Genomic DNA, 18,215 nt, shown 5'->3' with positions numbered 1-18,215 from the left:
CATGATCATGACACAAGTTTACCTATATAACGAACCTGCACATGTACCCCTGAACTTAAAACAAAAGTTAAAAACAAAAGAAGAAATGCAACCTTGGGAATCTTGGGAAAACCAATGGTGGGATAACTTTCAAGGGAAGAGCCATTAGCTGGCCCTCTTTTCTTAGGACGCTATGTCTATTTTGTTTTCTCACAGTCTAACATAGATAGGCTATGGCACATAACTGAAGACCTGCATAAAGACAAGAGTGGTAAGGCATGGTGATTCACACTTATAATCCCAGAACTTTAGGAGGCTGAAGTGGGAGGATTGCTTGAGCACAGGAGTTCCAGACAAGTCTGGGCAACATGATGAAACCCCATCTCCACAAAAATACAAAAATTAGCAGGATGTGGTGGCATACCTATTGTCCCAGCTACTTAGGAGGATCGCTTGAGTCCAGGAGGCAGTGATTGTGGTGAGCTGAGATTGTGCTACTGTGCTCCAGCCTGGGAGACAGAGCCAGACTCTGTCTCAATAAAAAAAAAATGTATAAAAAATAAACAAGAGCAATAGAAAAAAGTAATATAGTACTGCTGGGATCAAGGAGGCAAAACAACAACAGAAATTCCTCACATTTCTATTCCATATCACAGTTTAGAGTACTTTCATATGGGTAGCTGTTCTTCGACTTTACAGATAATGAAACCAGGGCTCAGAGAAGAAATGAGATTGCTCTAAATGAAAGAACTGGAAATCAACCTCGGGTCTTAAGACTTTCAGTGCCATTCTCTTTCCTCTGCGGTGCACAGCCTTCTTCTTAAAACCCTATCACCCACAGCCTCTGAGATGCTAAATCCTCCTATTTCTTTGGCAGCCTGTTTCCTTCTTAGTTCTTCTTCCTAATCTTACCTGAAACTGGCTATTATCTGGATGTCCCTTCTCAAGCCTCTGTCTTTCATCTCTTCTCCAAAGACAATGCAGATCTTATCTATTCCCCGTCTTTCAACTTTTTTTTTTCCTTTTGAGATAGGGTCTCCCTCTGTCCCCCAGGCTGGAGTACAATGGTGGGTTCACAGCTCACTGCAGCCTCGAACTTCTGGGCTGAAGTGATCCTCTCACTTCAGCTTCCCAAAGTGCTGGGATTATAGGTATGAGCCACCATGGCTGGGCTCAACGTTTTTTTATGACATATTTCTTTTTTCTTATGGTAAAAAAAATCTAACATGGAATCTGGCCTCTTAACAAACTTGTAAGTGTACAGTACGATATTGTTAATTATGTGCACATTGTTGTTCAACAGATCTCTAGAACTTTTTCATCTTGTATGACTAAAACTCTATGTCCATTGAGCAGCAACTCCTCATTTCCCCCTCCCCCAGCCCTTAGCAACTATCATTTTACTTTCTGCTTCTGTGACTGCTTTAGGTACCGCATATAGGATGGAGTAATGCAGTATTTGTCCTTCTGTGACTGGTTTATTTTGCTTAGCATAATTTTCTCAAGGTTCCTCCATGTTGTGGAATGTGACAAGATTTTCTTCTTTTTTAAGACTGAGTAATAGTCCATTGTATGTATGTACCACAATTGCTGTATCCATTCATCCATCATTGGGCATGTAGATTGCTTCCAGCTGTTGGCTGTTGTGGATAATCCTACAGTGAACATTCCTTAACTATTATAACACTTTGGGAAATAACTTACATAAAGTCATTACCACAAGTCTCAACTGCTTTCCTGAGCTACCATCCCACATCTCCAGCTGCTCATTAATCATTTCTGACTTCACCATCACCACCCCCAATGTGATGTGTCACAAGTCAGATTTGTCAACTGACCATCATTCTCTTGATCACTGAGGCTTAAACCTAAAGCCATCTTTTCTTCTTTCTTCTCCCTTGCCCTTATATGCAATTAGTCCCCCAATCCCTGCCAATTCTTTCTTTGTAATTTATTCTGCTTCTGTTAATCCTTCCTTTCTATTCCCCCTTCACACCCTCCTGCACATACTATTACAGTCACATCCTGAGTGGTCTCCAGGCTTCTAGGCCTAGGCAGGAGTATTGAGAGCCTTAGCCTAGTAGATTAGAAGACAAAAATTTAAGACCCAGACAGAAGATTCCATCAGATTCATCTTGCATAGCTACCTTGTTAATCTTTCAAAGGCATCTCATACTTTCTCCATAGCTTAGCTGCCTTCATGCTGTTCTCATTGCCTTGAGGATAAGCTAAGACTCCTTAGCAAAGTTCTGAGGGCCTACTGGTCTAGCCTAAACTGCCCTTCTGGCTTCATTTCCCACCACTAACCCAATAAGAACCCTCCACTTTGGCAAGAACAGCCATATTCATACCCCGTGAACCCCATAAACATACTGTTCTTGTTTCTATTTTCACACCACCACCCATGTTTATTTCTCTTTTCTTTTTTAACCTTTTTTTTTGTGTGTGCAGGGGGACAGAGTGTCACTGTGTTGCCCACGCTGGAGTGCAGTGGCACAATCTCGGCTCACTTTAACCTCCGCCTTCTGGGTTGAAGTGATTCTTTTGCTTCACCCTCCTGAGTAGCTAGGATTACAGGTGCACACCACCACACCCAGCTAATATTTTTGCATTTTTAGCAGAGACAGGGTTTTGCAATATTGGCCAGGCTGGTCTCGAACTCCTGACCTCATGTGATCTGTGTGCATCGGGCTCCCAAAGTGCTGGGATTGCAGGCATGAGCCCCAGTGCCCAGCCTGCCCATATATATATATATACCTTTTTTCCTTCATCTTAAATTTTACTCATCCTTCAAGGTGCAATTCGAGTGTGATGCAGTGGGGTAAGACAAACATTTATTTAAATTCTTGCTCTACTTATGAGTGAGCATGACCTTGGACAGGTTTCTTAGCCTCCTCTCTGTGTCTCCATTCTGTCATTCATTAAATGGGATCACAGCCCCAACTTCATAGGACTATTAAATCAAGGGGAAACATTTATAAAGCATCTAGGCAAATATCTAGCATGTATTAGGTGTTCCGTAATTGTCGGTTTCTCTCCATGAAATCATTCACAGCCATCTCAGTCTGTAGTTACCTCTGTCCTCTGAATTCATTACTCAAATGAATTCTGCCAGTGCTTTCATGAAACAGTCTACAACGGCTTCGAGGTTCCATAGGACACTCAGAGCCTGGCAACCTACAGAAGAATGTTGAATAAACATGAAAAGTAAAAATAAGGGAAGCTAATGTTCATTGGACACATTATGCTCTAAACACTGTACCAGAACTTGGCATGCATTGTATCGTATCATTTTCACAATACCACTATGAGGTAGGGGTCATTACTATTCTAACTTTACAGATGAGAAAATGGATGCTGGAGGAGGTGGAGTGGCTTGCTTAAAGTCACACAGTCATGAAGGGCAGAGTCAGGATTCAGAGCCCAGAAGGCAGGTTTCAGAGGCCACTCCTTGAACAAGTCTACTCTGACACTTTTTCCTCTGATTATCAATACAAGTATAAAAAGCTCAAAGTCAGCTTTGCATTTTGCTACCTGGAAAAGTTGTGATCATTTAAAGGTTGCCCAGACGACTTGCCAAAATTTTGACTGGTCCCAGCACTGATCCCTGAGACATACCGCTGTTTATACTTCTCCAGAAAAGTCTATGCTTATTCCTACTTGTGTTTTCCTGACTATAAGCCACTGCCCTATCCATTTCAAAGCACTGCTCCACAATTCCTTGGTGACTTAACTTGTTAAAACAGTGTCTGGCATGGGATCATGTCAAGGGCCTTTTCAAAATCTAAATAGATTACATCCATGGTTTCCCTTTGTCCACATACACATTTATCCTGTAAAATAATTCTAGTCAATTTGTTAGGCATGATTAACTCTAAGTTCTTCATAAACTGTAAAACGTTAGACAAATGGTGGTTAATTTAATTCAAGGGAAAAAATGATGCCTTGCCCCCGGTACATTACACTTGCCTAACATGTTCAGTGATCCTACCAGCCTGAAGTTCCTTGGGCCCCCTATAAAAATGCTTCTCATGGAGAGGAGACTCATTGCCAATCTGCCAGGCTCATGGCACAATAGCTATTTGGCATAATAGCTATTTGGAACAACAGACTATACGCTGTGGTCAGCTGTTACACAATCTTACCTAAAATTTGGATAGATGCCATGTGGTCCTGATGATTCATCAGCATCCATTTATTTAGTCAGCTAGACTTAGAATACCGTGCACATTTACCACCATTTCACTTAGCCCTCCAAATTGCCTCCTCCAAAAGACAGCTTGGCAATATAGAGTGTGGCTTGGAATGTGTGGACAGTCTCTTGTATCTCCCTTTTGTCCCTGAACAGACCTTTTACAACATGACCAGCAAGTAGTTCTGTTGGCTGGCTTCCCTGGCTTACTTCTTCCCTTCTTTTGAGACACTGGATGAAGTGCAGGACACCCAGGTTCTATTCCTGGCTTTGCTTCTAACTCAAGTCAGTTTCTCCATTTGTGAAGTAGAGGAAACGCACACACACAGGTCTTGCAGGGCATTCTAGAGCCAGCAGCCTGTGATTATGTTTATTTCTTTGGCTTTGATCCCTGGCAAGGTACTTATCAGATTCTTTTGAGGACATCTTGTAAGTTTTCATCTGACCTTGCAGATTCTCTGGTCTCTTCTCTTGAGCTATAGCTCCATGTAGCAGAGATCTCATTTTCTCCCCTCTAACCTCTTTGACTTTTCCACCAATCTGGCAAGCTGGGCTTCTTACCAAGGGCTCCCCACATGTGGTCTTCAACACATTTGTGCATTAGGATGCTATTAAAAGTAATGGCAAAAACCGCAAATACTTTTGCACCAACATAATAATAATAAGGTTTTAGTAGTTTCCAGGTTTTCTGGGGTATATTCATTTATAAAATAAATCATTTCAAAGTTCCCTAAGTGTTCTCTTCTTCCTTACTTCCTTTTTTATAAATGTTACATAGAATCCTTAGAGTCTTCTTCTTTCTGATTGTTGAATTTAATTTTTGATGAGATGACCATTACATGATGTCTCACCCACGGTTACATCTTTGCCTGTTCCTTGCAACTTTCAGAACTGAGGGTAATATATTTCCCTTTTGGTGTGTATCTTAGTCCATTTGCACCACTATAACAAAATACCTTACACTGAATAATTTATACATACTAGGAAGTTATACTCACAGTTCTGGTGTCCAGGAAGTCCAAGATGAAGGTGCCAGGATTTGGTGTCTGGTGATTGCCTTCTTCCTGCATCCTCACTTTGCAGAAGGAACAAATGCTGTGTCCTCACGTGGTGGAAGGCAGAAGGGCAAAAAAGGGATGGATGTTGTATCTTCATGTGGCAGAAGAGATGGAAACACAGAAAGGAGCCTATCTAGTTCTCTCCAGCCCCCCCTTTTTTTTTTGAGACGGAGTTTTGCTCTTGTTGCCCAGTCTGGAGTGCAATGGCCCAATCTCGGCTCACCGCACCCTCCACCTCCCAGGTTCAAGCAATTCTCCTGCCTCAGCCTCCTGAGTAGCTCTCCAGCCCTTTTATAAGGGACTCATTCCCTCCATGAAGGCTGTGACATTATGGCCTAATCACCTCCTAAAAGCCCCACCTCTTAATAATGTTGCATTACTGGGGGCATTAAGTTTCAACAGGAATTTTAGATGAGGCACAAACATTCATCAAAGCATAGCAGAGGGATACTTCATCTCTCTCAGCCTGCTTCAGCTTCTAAAAAGTGGAGATACAGCAAACTAGCATAGGAACAGAAAACCAAACACTGCATGTTCTCACCCACAAGTGGGAACCAAACAGTGGGAACACATGGACACAGAGAGGGGAACAACACACACCGGGGCCTGTCAGGTAGTGGGCTGAGGGAGGGAGAGCATCAGGATCGAGAGCTAATACATGCTGGGCTTAATGCCTAGGTGATGGGTTGATAGGTGTAGCAAACCACCATGCCACATGTTTACCTATGTAACAAACCTGCACGTCCTTTGCATGTATCCCAGAACTTAAAATAATATATATATATGTTAAATATATATATATATATTTATGTGGAGATAATAATAGTTCCTGTTTCATAGAGTTGTGGGGATTAAATAAAATCATTCTTTCAAAGCATTTGGCATAGTGCCTGGTACCTAGTAGGCACTCAAAAATGATATTAAAGCTACTGGTCTGTTGTTGGTGACCTGTGAGAGCTCAAAGAGCCTGTAGAATGTAGATTAGAATTGTCTTCGGTTTGTTTGTTTGTTTAAGACCCATGAAAGACGATTATAACCAGGTAACCAACATTCAGCAACAATATCCTCTTAGCCCTTGCTACTCCATGTGGGGTCCATGGACCAGAAGTATTTGTGTTATCTGGGAACTTCTTAGAAATGTGGAATCTCAGGTGCCACCTCGAGACCTATTCAATCAGATAGCCATTTTAACAAGACCTTGGCTGATTTGTTTGCAGTCCTTATTACCTTCTTCTTCTTTTTTTTTATTTTTTGAGACAGGGTCTCACTTTGTTGTTCAGGCTGGAGAGAAATGGTGCAATCAGAGCTCGCTGCATTCTTGAACTCCTAGGCTCAAGCAATCAGAGTACCTGGGACTACAGCCACACGCCACCATGGCTGGCTAATTATCTTATGTTTTGTAGAGATAGTGTCTTGCTTTCTTGCACAGGCTGGTCTTGAACTTGAACTCCTAGGCTCAAGGAGTCCTCCTGCCTCAGCCTCCCAAAGTGCTAGGATTACAGGCATAAGCCATTGTGCTCAGCCCCTTACCACATTCAAATTGAGAGCTTGTGTCCTTTTAGATTTAATACTTCAAGTATCTAAGAAGCCACTAAACTGCCCAACAATGAGCTAAGTGTATTCTAAGAAGTGTAAGAGAGCTTCAAGGCCCAGTCATCCATGTAATTGATTAGGACACTTGGGTCCTTGAGCAAGTTATTTAGCTGCTCCGAGCCTCATTTCCCCAGTTGTAAAATGGGCATAATCACCCTTGCCTTGACTACTTCAATGAGTTATTGTGAAAATCAAATATGATAATGACTGGGAAAGTGCTTTTTAACCTGCTAAGCTTTACAAATATTTGAAGCAACCATAAGATGATGATTATTGTTAGTCTAAAAATCTCTGGAAGCCCTTTAGTTTTCTCAGCATCTCTAGTTCATGTATTTTCTGCAAAGATTAGATTTTGCTCATGGGTCTGAACACCCATGTATAGACTCCCCTCCAAAAACAGATCTTCATTCATGAAGGACCTGGTATAATAAGCTCTCTTTTTGCCAGGCTGCCATCCACAGTGTTCCTAGTTAATGGCTTTCTCAAAGCCCTTCTTGTAAGCCTTTTGGGAAGCTGGCCACTCCCAGTGCTTCGGCTGGGGCAGATCCCTGAGGAACTTTGCAGGCTCTGGCCAGGTGTCCCAGGTTAATATGTGATGACTAAGCATCTTGAGCATCTGCCTCCTCTCCACCATGTTTCCACTCTTACCTGCACAGAAACACACATGCATACACACATATCTGCTATTGGAAACAAAATTGGAACACAGAAAAAGGAACCCCCAGCAAGAAACAGCCATCTCAGAGACATCTGCATTAACATTCCTCATCCTTCCTTGTCCTCCCTGGACCTTTACTTGCTCCAGCCTACATTGCTCTGTGGGTGCAGCCAGGACATTCTAGTGAACCTAATGCCTTTATAACTGCAAGTCTCAGAACAAAAAGATGATCTTGTCTCAAGCTGGGCTAAAGACAGGGCAAAATTATGAATAAAGAAAGTGGAACTAGACTATAGAAGATAGAAACATTCCTCGTTGCTAAATGGGAGTAAGAGGGGCTTGAGCTGGTTGGTGGTGGGCTGGGGAGTAGAGTTCAGGAAACACATCTTGGGTTTAGGGCTTAAACTGACTGTATTAGTCTGTTCTCATGCTGCTTAATAAAGGCATACGAGAGACTGGGTAATTTATAAAGGAAAGAAGTTTAATGGACTCACAGTTCCACATGACTGGGGAAGACTCACAATCATGGCAGAAGAGAAAGGAAGAGCAAAGGCATATCTTACATGGCACTGGACAAGAGAGAATGAGAGTCACGCAAAAGGGGAAACCCCTTATAAAACCATCAGATCTCATGAGATTTATTCACTACCACAAGAACAGTATGAGGGAAACAATCCCCAAGATTCAGTTACCTCCCACAGGGTCCCTCCCACGACACGTGGGAGTTATGGGAGCTAGAATTCTAGATGAGATTTGGGTGAGGACACAGCCATACTATATCACCAATATTAAAAGCAAATGGCTATTTATTGCCCTTGGTAAACAGGTATTTCTTTTCTTTCTTTCTTTCTTTTTTTTTTTTTTTTTTTTGAGACGGAGTTTCGCTCTTGTTTACCCAGGCTGGCGTGCGATGGCGCAATCTTGGCTCACCACAACCTCCGCCTCCTGGGTTCAGGCAATTCTCCTGCCTCAGCCTCCTGAGTAGCTGGGATTACAGGCACGCGCCACCATGCCCAGCTAATTTTTTTGTATTTTTAGTAGAGACGGGGTTTCACCATGTTTAGCAGGATGGTCTCGATCACTTGACCTTGTGATCTGCCCGCCTCGGCCTCCCAGAGTGCTGGGATTACAGGCATGAGCCACCACGCCCGGCCAACAGATATTTCTTATAGAAATGCTTCCCTTCAAGAAACTTTCAGTCTCTCAGATATCAGTGTGGGGACTGCAAAGACAAAACCTGCCACTTGTTGCTTGGCAGGAGGTGACTGGTCCCTTTGCCATTCTTCTGTTGTCATCTCCAAGTACTATGGGGAAAAACAGTGGTCTGCCCCTGCGTGGTCACTTCCAACCAGCAGTACTGTGGAGGAAGCCTTTACAATTTCACAGCTGTGAGCCCCATTTAGGGTAATATTATTAGTATTATTTAGTATCATTGGATTATAACTTATTATTTTAGGAATCTGTGGCATATATTAGTCAATTTATAATCTGAAAACAAAATAACAATGACCTCAAGTAAAATAGGAATTAGGAAATATTTTCATAAGCCAATGATTTTTATTCTTCTTTTTTTTTTTTTTTGTACTGGATCAAGTGTAACCTTGCACTTCTACTCCTAACAAGCTTGTGCACATAGGAAAGGTGAAGGACACTTCAATATCTTAAGTGTTCTTCTAAAGTGTCAAGTCAAACCTCCATAAACAGGCTGGTAGTCATTTTGTATTAATAAATTCATTAATAGAGTGGTCTGGTGAAAAGGGCCACTGGAACTTTATGATAGGCCTTGTATCATGAGTGACAACTGCAAAACATTAATGGTTTAGAACAAATAATGTTGCCTGCTGAAAAATGAGTAGAAAGCTTATAGGGAAATGAAATGTCCTGGATTTTTTTTCTTTTTTTTAATGGGAAAGTTGTTGAGTCCTGTGCAGAGCATGGAATACATTAAATACAGTAATACCTCTATTTATACTACCCTGTTGATAACAAGTCCAGGAATAAATTATGGCTGTTTTAACAAAACGTGTTTTATAGTTTGAGTAACCCAGTTCTACTTCCTTTGTGCTCTTTGGAAATGCTCCATTCAGATCTTTGTCACGAAAGTTGTAGACTGCTTCCTGCTAAGTACTCCACGCCTGGAACTCTCGGGCAAGATCTTAGAGTGACTCCCTCTAAACTTATTTCTTGGGATATCAGTCCCTCCAACATGTAATGTCAGTGCAAGGGATCCCATGTCATCCACTAGTAGGTAGATCCCATCTGTTGGGCAAATGGGACACCTTCTTACCCTTAGACTGTTCAAGTTTGAGATGTAAAGGGAAGGGCGTAACTTCTACAGAGTAGAACAAACTGGGTCCCAGTTCTGTGTCTGCCACTTCCCAATGTTGTGGCCTTGGACGAAGTCACTCAGTTCCTCTGAGCCTCAGTTTTCTCACTTGCAAAACTGTTGGAAAATATTTCCTGACCTACCCACCTCATAAGTTGTTGAATGAAACACATGAGATAACGGATATAACATACTTTATATAACTCTATATAACATATCTACTTTAAAGCATCATACCCATTTAGGGTAATATTAATATCGTTCAGGGTTATAATCTAAATTATAATTTTAGCTAAAGGCTTTTGGCAAATAAAACTAAGTTCCAAATGTATAGCCAATAATTTTCACTACAAATGTGCTACTGTTACATACTGTGGGTGGCAATATACACTAGTATAACCACTCTAAAGAACAGTGTGAAGATTCCTCAGGAAACTACAAATAGAACAACCATATAAACCAGTATATTGAAGAGATATCTGCACTCCCATGTTTGGGGCAACACTATTCACAATGGCCAAAATATGGAATCAACCTTGGTTTCCAACAAGAGATGAATGCATAAAGAAAATATGGTGTGTATATATACACCATGGAATACTATTCAGCCATAAAAAAGAAAGAAATCTTGTCATTCCAGGCAATGTGAATGGAACTAGAGGACATTGTGTTAAGTGAAATAAGCTGGTAACAAAAAGTTAAACACCACAAGTTCTCATTCATATATGGAAGCTTAAAAAAGTTGATCTCATGGAAGTAAAATGTAGAACAGAGGTGGGGTAGGGAGAGAGATGTCAAAGGACACAAAATTGCAGCTAGATAGAGGACTAAGCCTGGTGTCCTAGAACCACTGTGGAATGACTATAGTTAACAATAATACAGAGTTTCTAATAGCCGGAAGATTATTTAATGTTCCCAGCATCAAGAAATGATACATGTTTGAGGTGATGCATATGCTAATTACCCTGATCTGATCAGTATACAGTATATGTATCAAAACATCACTATGTACCCCATAAATATGTACAATTATTACATGCCAGTTAAAAATAAAAAAAGAAGGAATCTCTGAAAAAAAAGATGTTCTCCATCATCTCCATCCCCAAAGGTGGTATTTTTAATTACTCATTAACTTGTTTTTAGCCTAGGGTAGTTTGAAGTGAGAAGGTATTTGAACAATGACAAATATGTCTACTGAGTTGTACAAATAACCACATAGTCAAAACAGTAGTAGTCACCTACATCTTGAAAGAATCACAGCTAGTTATGTTTTGTTTTCTTTGGTGCTAGTGGGGCGGTAAGGGCACGGGTGGACAACGAGTTGGGGAGGGTCAAGAAAGGGCTCCTGATTTTTTCCATTCTATCTTGCTCTGAGCTACAAGCAATCTGCTTTCATGTTTTGATCTTTTCTTTTAGAGATCAAATGTCATAGGGAAGCTGAAGGAAGCAAAGCTCACTATAATAGCACTTTTCACGCAGATACAGACCAGGTGGTTCTTGCTAATCAATTGACGAGACAGCCAATCCCAGCTCACCCTAGAGCTCCCGGGGCTCACAAAGAGGGACTTAGATGTGACCTTTAGCAGTGATATTACCTGACAATTGAGTACGTATACCAAGAAAGAGGCTTTCCCCATGCTTTAACGTTGGCTAGGGAATTACTATAGGTAATCTGGTGATAGATGAGAATGAGAAAAGGCTAAAACTTCCCATAAAGTTATCATAACTCAGGATACCTCAGGGAGTTACTTTCTTATTTGGAAGGACATATTCTGAGATTTGCTTTTCTAGGTGTGCTGCCCTGTGATACTTTCCCATCTGAGCCATTGGGCTGTAAGGCTTTTTATCAGGAGGGATGCTGGAAAAGGTATACTTGCTGGCAGGTCTTACATGTAAGTATTAGGGATATTGTGAGCAATTTAGTGCCATTGCACTATATTTTCTAATCAATCTTCAAATTAAGAAGAAACTGTTGAACAGATGAATTTGACTAAGTGGTGCAACTCATTTTCTCTGGATAGAAGCCATGTTGGCCAGTTTCATGACAGCCTCAACTAAAATGTGGTAATTTAGCCAAGTATTGGTAGAAAGGAAAGCGGTGGAGGGGCTCAACACTCAGCTGGTGGGAAAGTAGAGAAGGATCCAGCAGGAAAGTGGCAAGCCCGAAGCCTCTCGATGAGCTGCCAAAGAAGCAATCCCTGCAGGATAACATCCCCTAGGGATCTCGGAGAGCAGGCTTACATGCCAGAAAATGGGAAGTGCTCCCCTGCAACAAGAAATAGCATAGCAGGAAAAGAGAAATGTGGAGAAGTCTAATTAAACCTGTGCTGTTGTCCAAAGTTTCCATGATAAACAGTGATCTCCTAGGGGGTTCAAATCAGAAATGAGGAATAGTGAGCCTGCAGAGTGATACAGAAGCTGAAAATGTCTCGTGTGGATAGACCTAGTGGCTGCAGGTAGAAATCAGAAATAAAGTGAGGGCTGAGGTCCTGCTTGGAAAGGAGGAGGTATGTGGAGCCAGCCAATGCCCTGCAATCACTGACTTTCCATAAGGCCCCTTCGACTGTGCACATGTGCACCCATGTGCTGTCAGATCTCTCCAATTCAGACAGTGCTGTCCTCTAGCTTTTTCTAACATGGCAAAAAGAACAAAGATGCAGCCATCACCTCCCTTCTTTCTAGTATTTGCCTGTTTCAGATACAAGGAGATTTCCCACTCACACTGGTAGGAAGCAAGTTACTGGCAAGTTTTTGTGTGGTTAAATTTTCTGAAGGGAAACCTTCTTATAGATATTACCTGTGTACACATCTGCCTAAAAGATGTTTAATGATTCTTTTCATTTCCAAATATACTTACTGAGTTTTTTAAAAGTGACTTTTAGTCTTTTTTTGTTTTCATTTTTTTACAATCCTAATGTGAATGGCTGATAGTAAATAAACTAAGGTGAGAACACGAGCACCAGCACAGACAGAATCTCTTACTTTGTATCTCAGTGGTGGACTGAAGCAGTAATATAATTATCAAGTAAATAAAAATTGAATAGAAGGCCAGGCACGGTGGCTCACACCTGTAATCCCAGCAGTTTGGGAGGCCAAGGTGGGTGGACTGCTTGAGCCTAGGAGTTGAAGACCAGCCTGAGCAACATGGTGAAACCCCATCTCTACGAAAGATATCCAGGCATGGTGGCATGCACCTGTTGTCCCAGCTACTAGAGAGAGTAAGGCACGAGAATCGCTTGAACCAACCTGGGAGGTGGAGGTTGCAGTGAGCCGAGATCACACCACTGCACTCCAGCCTGGGCGATAGAGTGAGAAACTGTTTTAAAAAGAAAAAACACTTTTACACTGTTGGTGGGAGTGTAAATTAGTTCAACCATTGTGGAAGACAGTGTGGCGATTCCTCAAGGCCTTAGAAATATCAATTCCATTTGACCCAGCAATCCCATTACTGGGTATATATCCAAAGGACTATAAGTCGTTCTACTATAAGGACACATGCACACGAATGTTCATTGCAGCACTGTTTACAATAGCAAAGACCTGGAACCAACCCAAATGCCCATCGATGATAGACTGGACTGGGAAAATGTGGCACACATACACCATGGAATATTATGCAGCAACCAAAAATGATGAGTTCGTGTCCTTTGTAGGGACATGGATGAATCTGGAGAACATCATTCTAAGCAAACTGACACAAGAACAGAAAATGAAACACCGCATATTCTCACTCATAGGCAGGTGATGAAAAATGAGGACCCATGGACACAGGGAAGAGAGTACTACACACTGGGGTCTATTGGGGGGAATAGGGGAGGGACAGTGGCGGGGGAGCAGGGGAGGGATAGCCTGGGGAGAAAAGCCAAATGTGGGTGAAGGGGAGGAAGGCAGCAAAACACACTACCATGTGTGTACCTATGCAACTATCTTGCATGTTCTGCACATGTACCCCAAAACCTAAAATGCAATAAAAAAAAGAAAGAAAGGAATACGTGGCCTGAGAAAACACTTTGAAGATTGGGGTGCATGTTTGTAGGATAAATGGAAAGTGCTAGTGAGATGAAAACAGGGCAACAGAGCTGAGGGCAGGGGGTTAGGTGACTCAGTATTGAACGCAAAGATTTTTGGAGGTGGGATACTTTTTCCAGTGAGATGGGAGAAGAAATAAAATGTTAAAAAGTGATTTCAGAATTAAAATGCTTCAAATGTAAAAAAGAAAAAACAGTCTGGGCACAGTGGCTCACGCCTGTAATCCCAGCACTTTGGGAGGACGAGTCAGGAGAATCACCTGAGGTTGGAGTTCAAGACCATCCTGACCAATATGGAGAAACCCTGTCTCTCCTAAAAATATAAAATTATCTGGGTGTGGTGGTGCGTGTCTGTAATCCCAGCTATTTGGGAGGCTGAGGCAGGAGAATCGCTAAAACCTGGGAGGCAGAGGTTGCTGTGAGCTGAGATCGCACCATTGCACTGCAGTCTGGGCAACAAGAGCAAATCTCTGTCAGAACAGAAAGAAAGAAAGAGATAAAGAGAGAGAGAGAGAATAAATAAAACAAAAAATGGAGTAGAGGCTATTCTACAAATTCGGGTACCTGAGGACAGTCTAGGTTAGAGCAGGGGGAAATCACATGAGTACCTTCAGGATGAGCTTCAGAGGAGAGTGGTCTCTCCATTAACTGTGAACTCCTTGGAGAGTCAAAAGCAAGTCGTTTTCATCCTGTGCATACACTTCCCAGTTCTCAGTCACCTATTCTCTTTCCCTCCATGCTGCTCAGTAACTCTCACTTAGTAGGTATTCAGTAAATATTCAGTTATGGATGTGTAATGTTACTTCTCACATTTGCTTCCTTTGATCCCATATTCAGTAGGGCAACAGTATGCTTCACCTTCACTGCATCTTAAACTAGCTGCCTCAAAGTACCCTTCAACTTTGCCTGAACCCAGGAGGCGGAGGTTGCAGTAAGCTGAGATAGCACCAGCAGCCGTAATTGTGAGCAAAGGGATCTGAGAGACCAGGCGCAGTGTCTCACGCCTGTAATCCCAGCACTTTGGGAGACTGAAGTTGGTGGATCATGAGGTCCAGAGATCGAGACCATCCTGGCCAACATGGTGAAACCCTGTCTCTACTAAAAACACAAAAATACAAAAAGTTAGCTGGGCATGGTGGCGCACACCTCTATTCCCAGCTACTTGGGAGGCTGAGGCAGGAGGATTGCTTAAACCTGGCAGGAGGAGGTTGCAGAGAGCCGAGATCGTGCCCCTGCACTCCAGCCTAGTGACAGAGTGAGACTCCATCAAAAAAAAAAAAAAAAAGAGAGAGAGAGAGAGATCTGAGATCCTTGTTCCAGTCAACACAGGAGTAAGGGTTCAGCTAAGTGGGGGAAGGCACGGTATGTGAGACATAGGGTGTTGTAGCCTCCTGTGAATCTTAGAGAGACAGATGGGGAAGATTCTGCACACAGCGATAGTGGGAGGATGGAGGATGGTGAAAAGAAGTAACAGTGTTCAGTCTACATGAGAGAAGAATTAGGAAGATATGAATGTTGTCTTCTAATAGTAAGAGGTCTTGCATATGGAAGAGGAGAGTAGATCTGGAGCCAATGCATGACATTTACAAGGAGACATGTTTTGGCTAACAGAAAGATGAACTATCTGTTTGAGCTATTCCTCAATTGACTGGATTGCTCTGAGAAACACTTAGCTTCCTGACTTTGAAAGTATTTGACTAGAGAATAAATAAGCATATCAGGCCAGGTACAGTGGCACACACCTGTAATCCCAGCTACTCAGGATGCTAAGGTGCGAGAATTGCTTGAACCCAGGAGGCAGAAGTTGCAGTGAACTGAGATAGCACCACTGCCCTCCAGCCTGGGCAACAGAGTGAGACTGCATCTCAAAATAAATAAATAAATAAGCACATATAAGAAATATTGGCTGGATAGGGGTCAGGTGTCAGAGAGTAGATAGATACCTACATCATGGACTTTTGACTTTCAGGGTCCTGAATATCTCTGAGGGGCTAAAATTGTATGATGTAAACATGTAAACAGAACAAAAGAGAATCAATATTCTGGAGTAAACCAATGAGGCCATTTTTCAGGCTGGGGGAAAGAAACAGGAGTGGAGAAGAGAATCTTTCTGGCTGTTTGTCTATGAGCACATGTCACTAATTATGAGTTTCTGTAACTATTTTCCTAAGTAAACGGACCCTTACAAATGGCAGAGACTTTTCCAGGGAGCAGTTCTTTTCAACATCTTCTGTCATTCACAGCCTCCAGATTTGTTTTGCCACTACAAGAATCCAGTTCTCATTTCTCCCCAATTATTTCCAGGCTTGTGGTCATCCTGCCCCATGTTAGAAAAGCAAACCTGGGTTAAAGCCCTTCCCCTGGCTACAAGCATTAGCACTGATGGCTGTATTGTCAATATCAAGTTTGTCTAGTTCACACTCATCCCCTGCACCCCTCTCTCCCTTCTGATTCTGGCCATACGGAATAGACCAGCGCATCTCAAGTTATCTATGGTGAAGGACCCAGGGTTGTTGTTTTTTTTTTTTTCAATCCTCCCAAATCTGTCATGGACCAGTATATCTTTGTAGAAAATAATGAAACTAAATTACCAGAAAAAGAAAATGTCTCCCCCTCCCCCCGCCTAAAAAAAGCTGCAAAATACAAGCCACACTTTTTAATTATGAGATTCAACAGACCTAAAAATCTCTGTCAAATTGCTATAAAAGTTTCAAAGTGATTACTTTCAAAGTCTGTACTTATCTTCTTGCAGATTAGCAATAAATAGCAGAGCTGTAGCCCACACTTTGAGTAGGGAGGTGAAGCCTGCTCTGTGTGTCTCTGCCTTATATTCTTCCTCACCTTGGATCTCATGGTGGGAAACACTCAAAAGCAGTCTAAATGGGGTGAGCGCAGTGGTGCACTAGAGCTGGCTTGCACTGACTCAGGAGAGCCAGTTGTTACATTTTTAGAATTCCTGTGAGCCAGTTAAACATAGCCATTACTAAAAACTAAATTATACAAATTTACAATGAAATAATTCTATTAAACAAAAATAACACTGAAGACTGATCACATCCTAATTATTTTATTGCATTTTACAATTCTCTATACTCTTGAGGCTATATGTCTATTTTGTGTGTGTGTGTGTGTGTGTGTGTGTGTGTTAGAAATAATATATACTCTTGCAATTCTGTGTTCAGTGTGGTCACATTGGTAGCTTCAAGCTGGCCATGATAGAAATATTTACACCACAGAAATCAGGAAGAAACTACAAATCAGGGCTTGATTTATTGTTTTGTTGATTGTCTAGACTCTAGGCTTAAGAAAATGATAGGAGAAAATGTTAACAGCACAGAATAAACTTAAAATCATGTTGTCTCTGTAGCTGTTACATTGTGAATAGCACAAAACAATTGAAGAAATATTCTTCCAGTATTTGAAAACTATTATCCAGTTCAGTAAAGAAGTTGCTCCTATCACTGATGGAGTGAGGTTCTAACTTCATCGGAGTTGGAACACTAATTACAATACTGTCATTTCGCTTTTGTGTTGCCTCTTAGTGTATTACAATATATTAACCAGTATTCTTGTAGGAACTACACTTGCTCATCAATCATGAGCCTAGTTTGGCTCCAGTTGTAAGAGCCTGAACAAAAGTCAATGAAAGCATTCTGTGAGAACTAATTGGCTAAATAGAATTTATAATGAAGAGTATTTTATATTTTTATCTGTAAATTGTAAGGTGCTACACGTCCTTTATTCCTATAAAATTAAAAATAACCTGACAGCATACTTCCTTTTTTGAGAGCCCATTGTTAAATATTTACCAGCTCATCAGTGGGTAAGACAATACATTTAGAGGATTTATTTTCCTCCCTTTATCCTTAAAGGTTCTAAGCTTAAATTAATAGCTCTTGCCACCATGAGTGAGAGAAAATTTCTGTCCTCCAAAGTTATGCTGGCAAATTAAAGAGCCCCTCATTTTCAGTGATACTGACTTCTAGGAATTCCAAACTTGGAAACTTTCTTAACTTGAATCTGTAACATCCATAAACTTTTTTCCTCAAAACTTCTTATTCCCAGTTGAGGTTCGGGGGCTCCCTCTGAAATCTCTCTGCTAACCGATGGAAATCTCATCAGTCCTATCCCAAACCTGGATGATAGTCTTGCAGGCCAGCTCACTGGAGCACCCAGGCAAGGACCACTTTTAAAGTTCAGCCTCTTTATAGCAGATGGCATTAAGACAACGTATACCATGTGCCGGTATTAGCCTTGGTTTCGTGGAGTTCGAGTGGAACTCCTAATATCAGGTTACATTTTGTGGGCTTGGTGATCATTTTTTGAACCACCGACCATATGGGCAGAGGTTGGGAGGAAAGCTAAATTTGGAACACACTCC

At 41.6% G+C, this 18,215-nt stretch overlaps 1 protein-coding gene across 2 annotated transcripts in view; it reads left to right on the top strand.

Annotated features, from left to right (window-relative positions):
• The window catches only part of GPC3 (glypican 3), a 465,274-nt gene that overhangs the window by 404,233 nt on the left and 42,826 nt on the right, over positions 1-18,215 (top strand). The gene's annotated exons all lie outside the window — the stretch shown is intronic.

Source organism: Callithrix jacchus, chromosome X (genome assembly GCF_049354715.1).
Source record: "Callithrix jacchus isolate 240 chromosome X, calJac240_pri, whole genome shotgun sequence".
Taxonomy (NCBI): Eukaryota; Metazoa; Chordata; class Mammalia; order Primates; family Cebidae; genus Callithrix; species Callithrix jacchus.
Note: the sequence above shows the minus strand (reverse complement) of the source record. Positions and strands in the feature narration are given on the sequence as shown.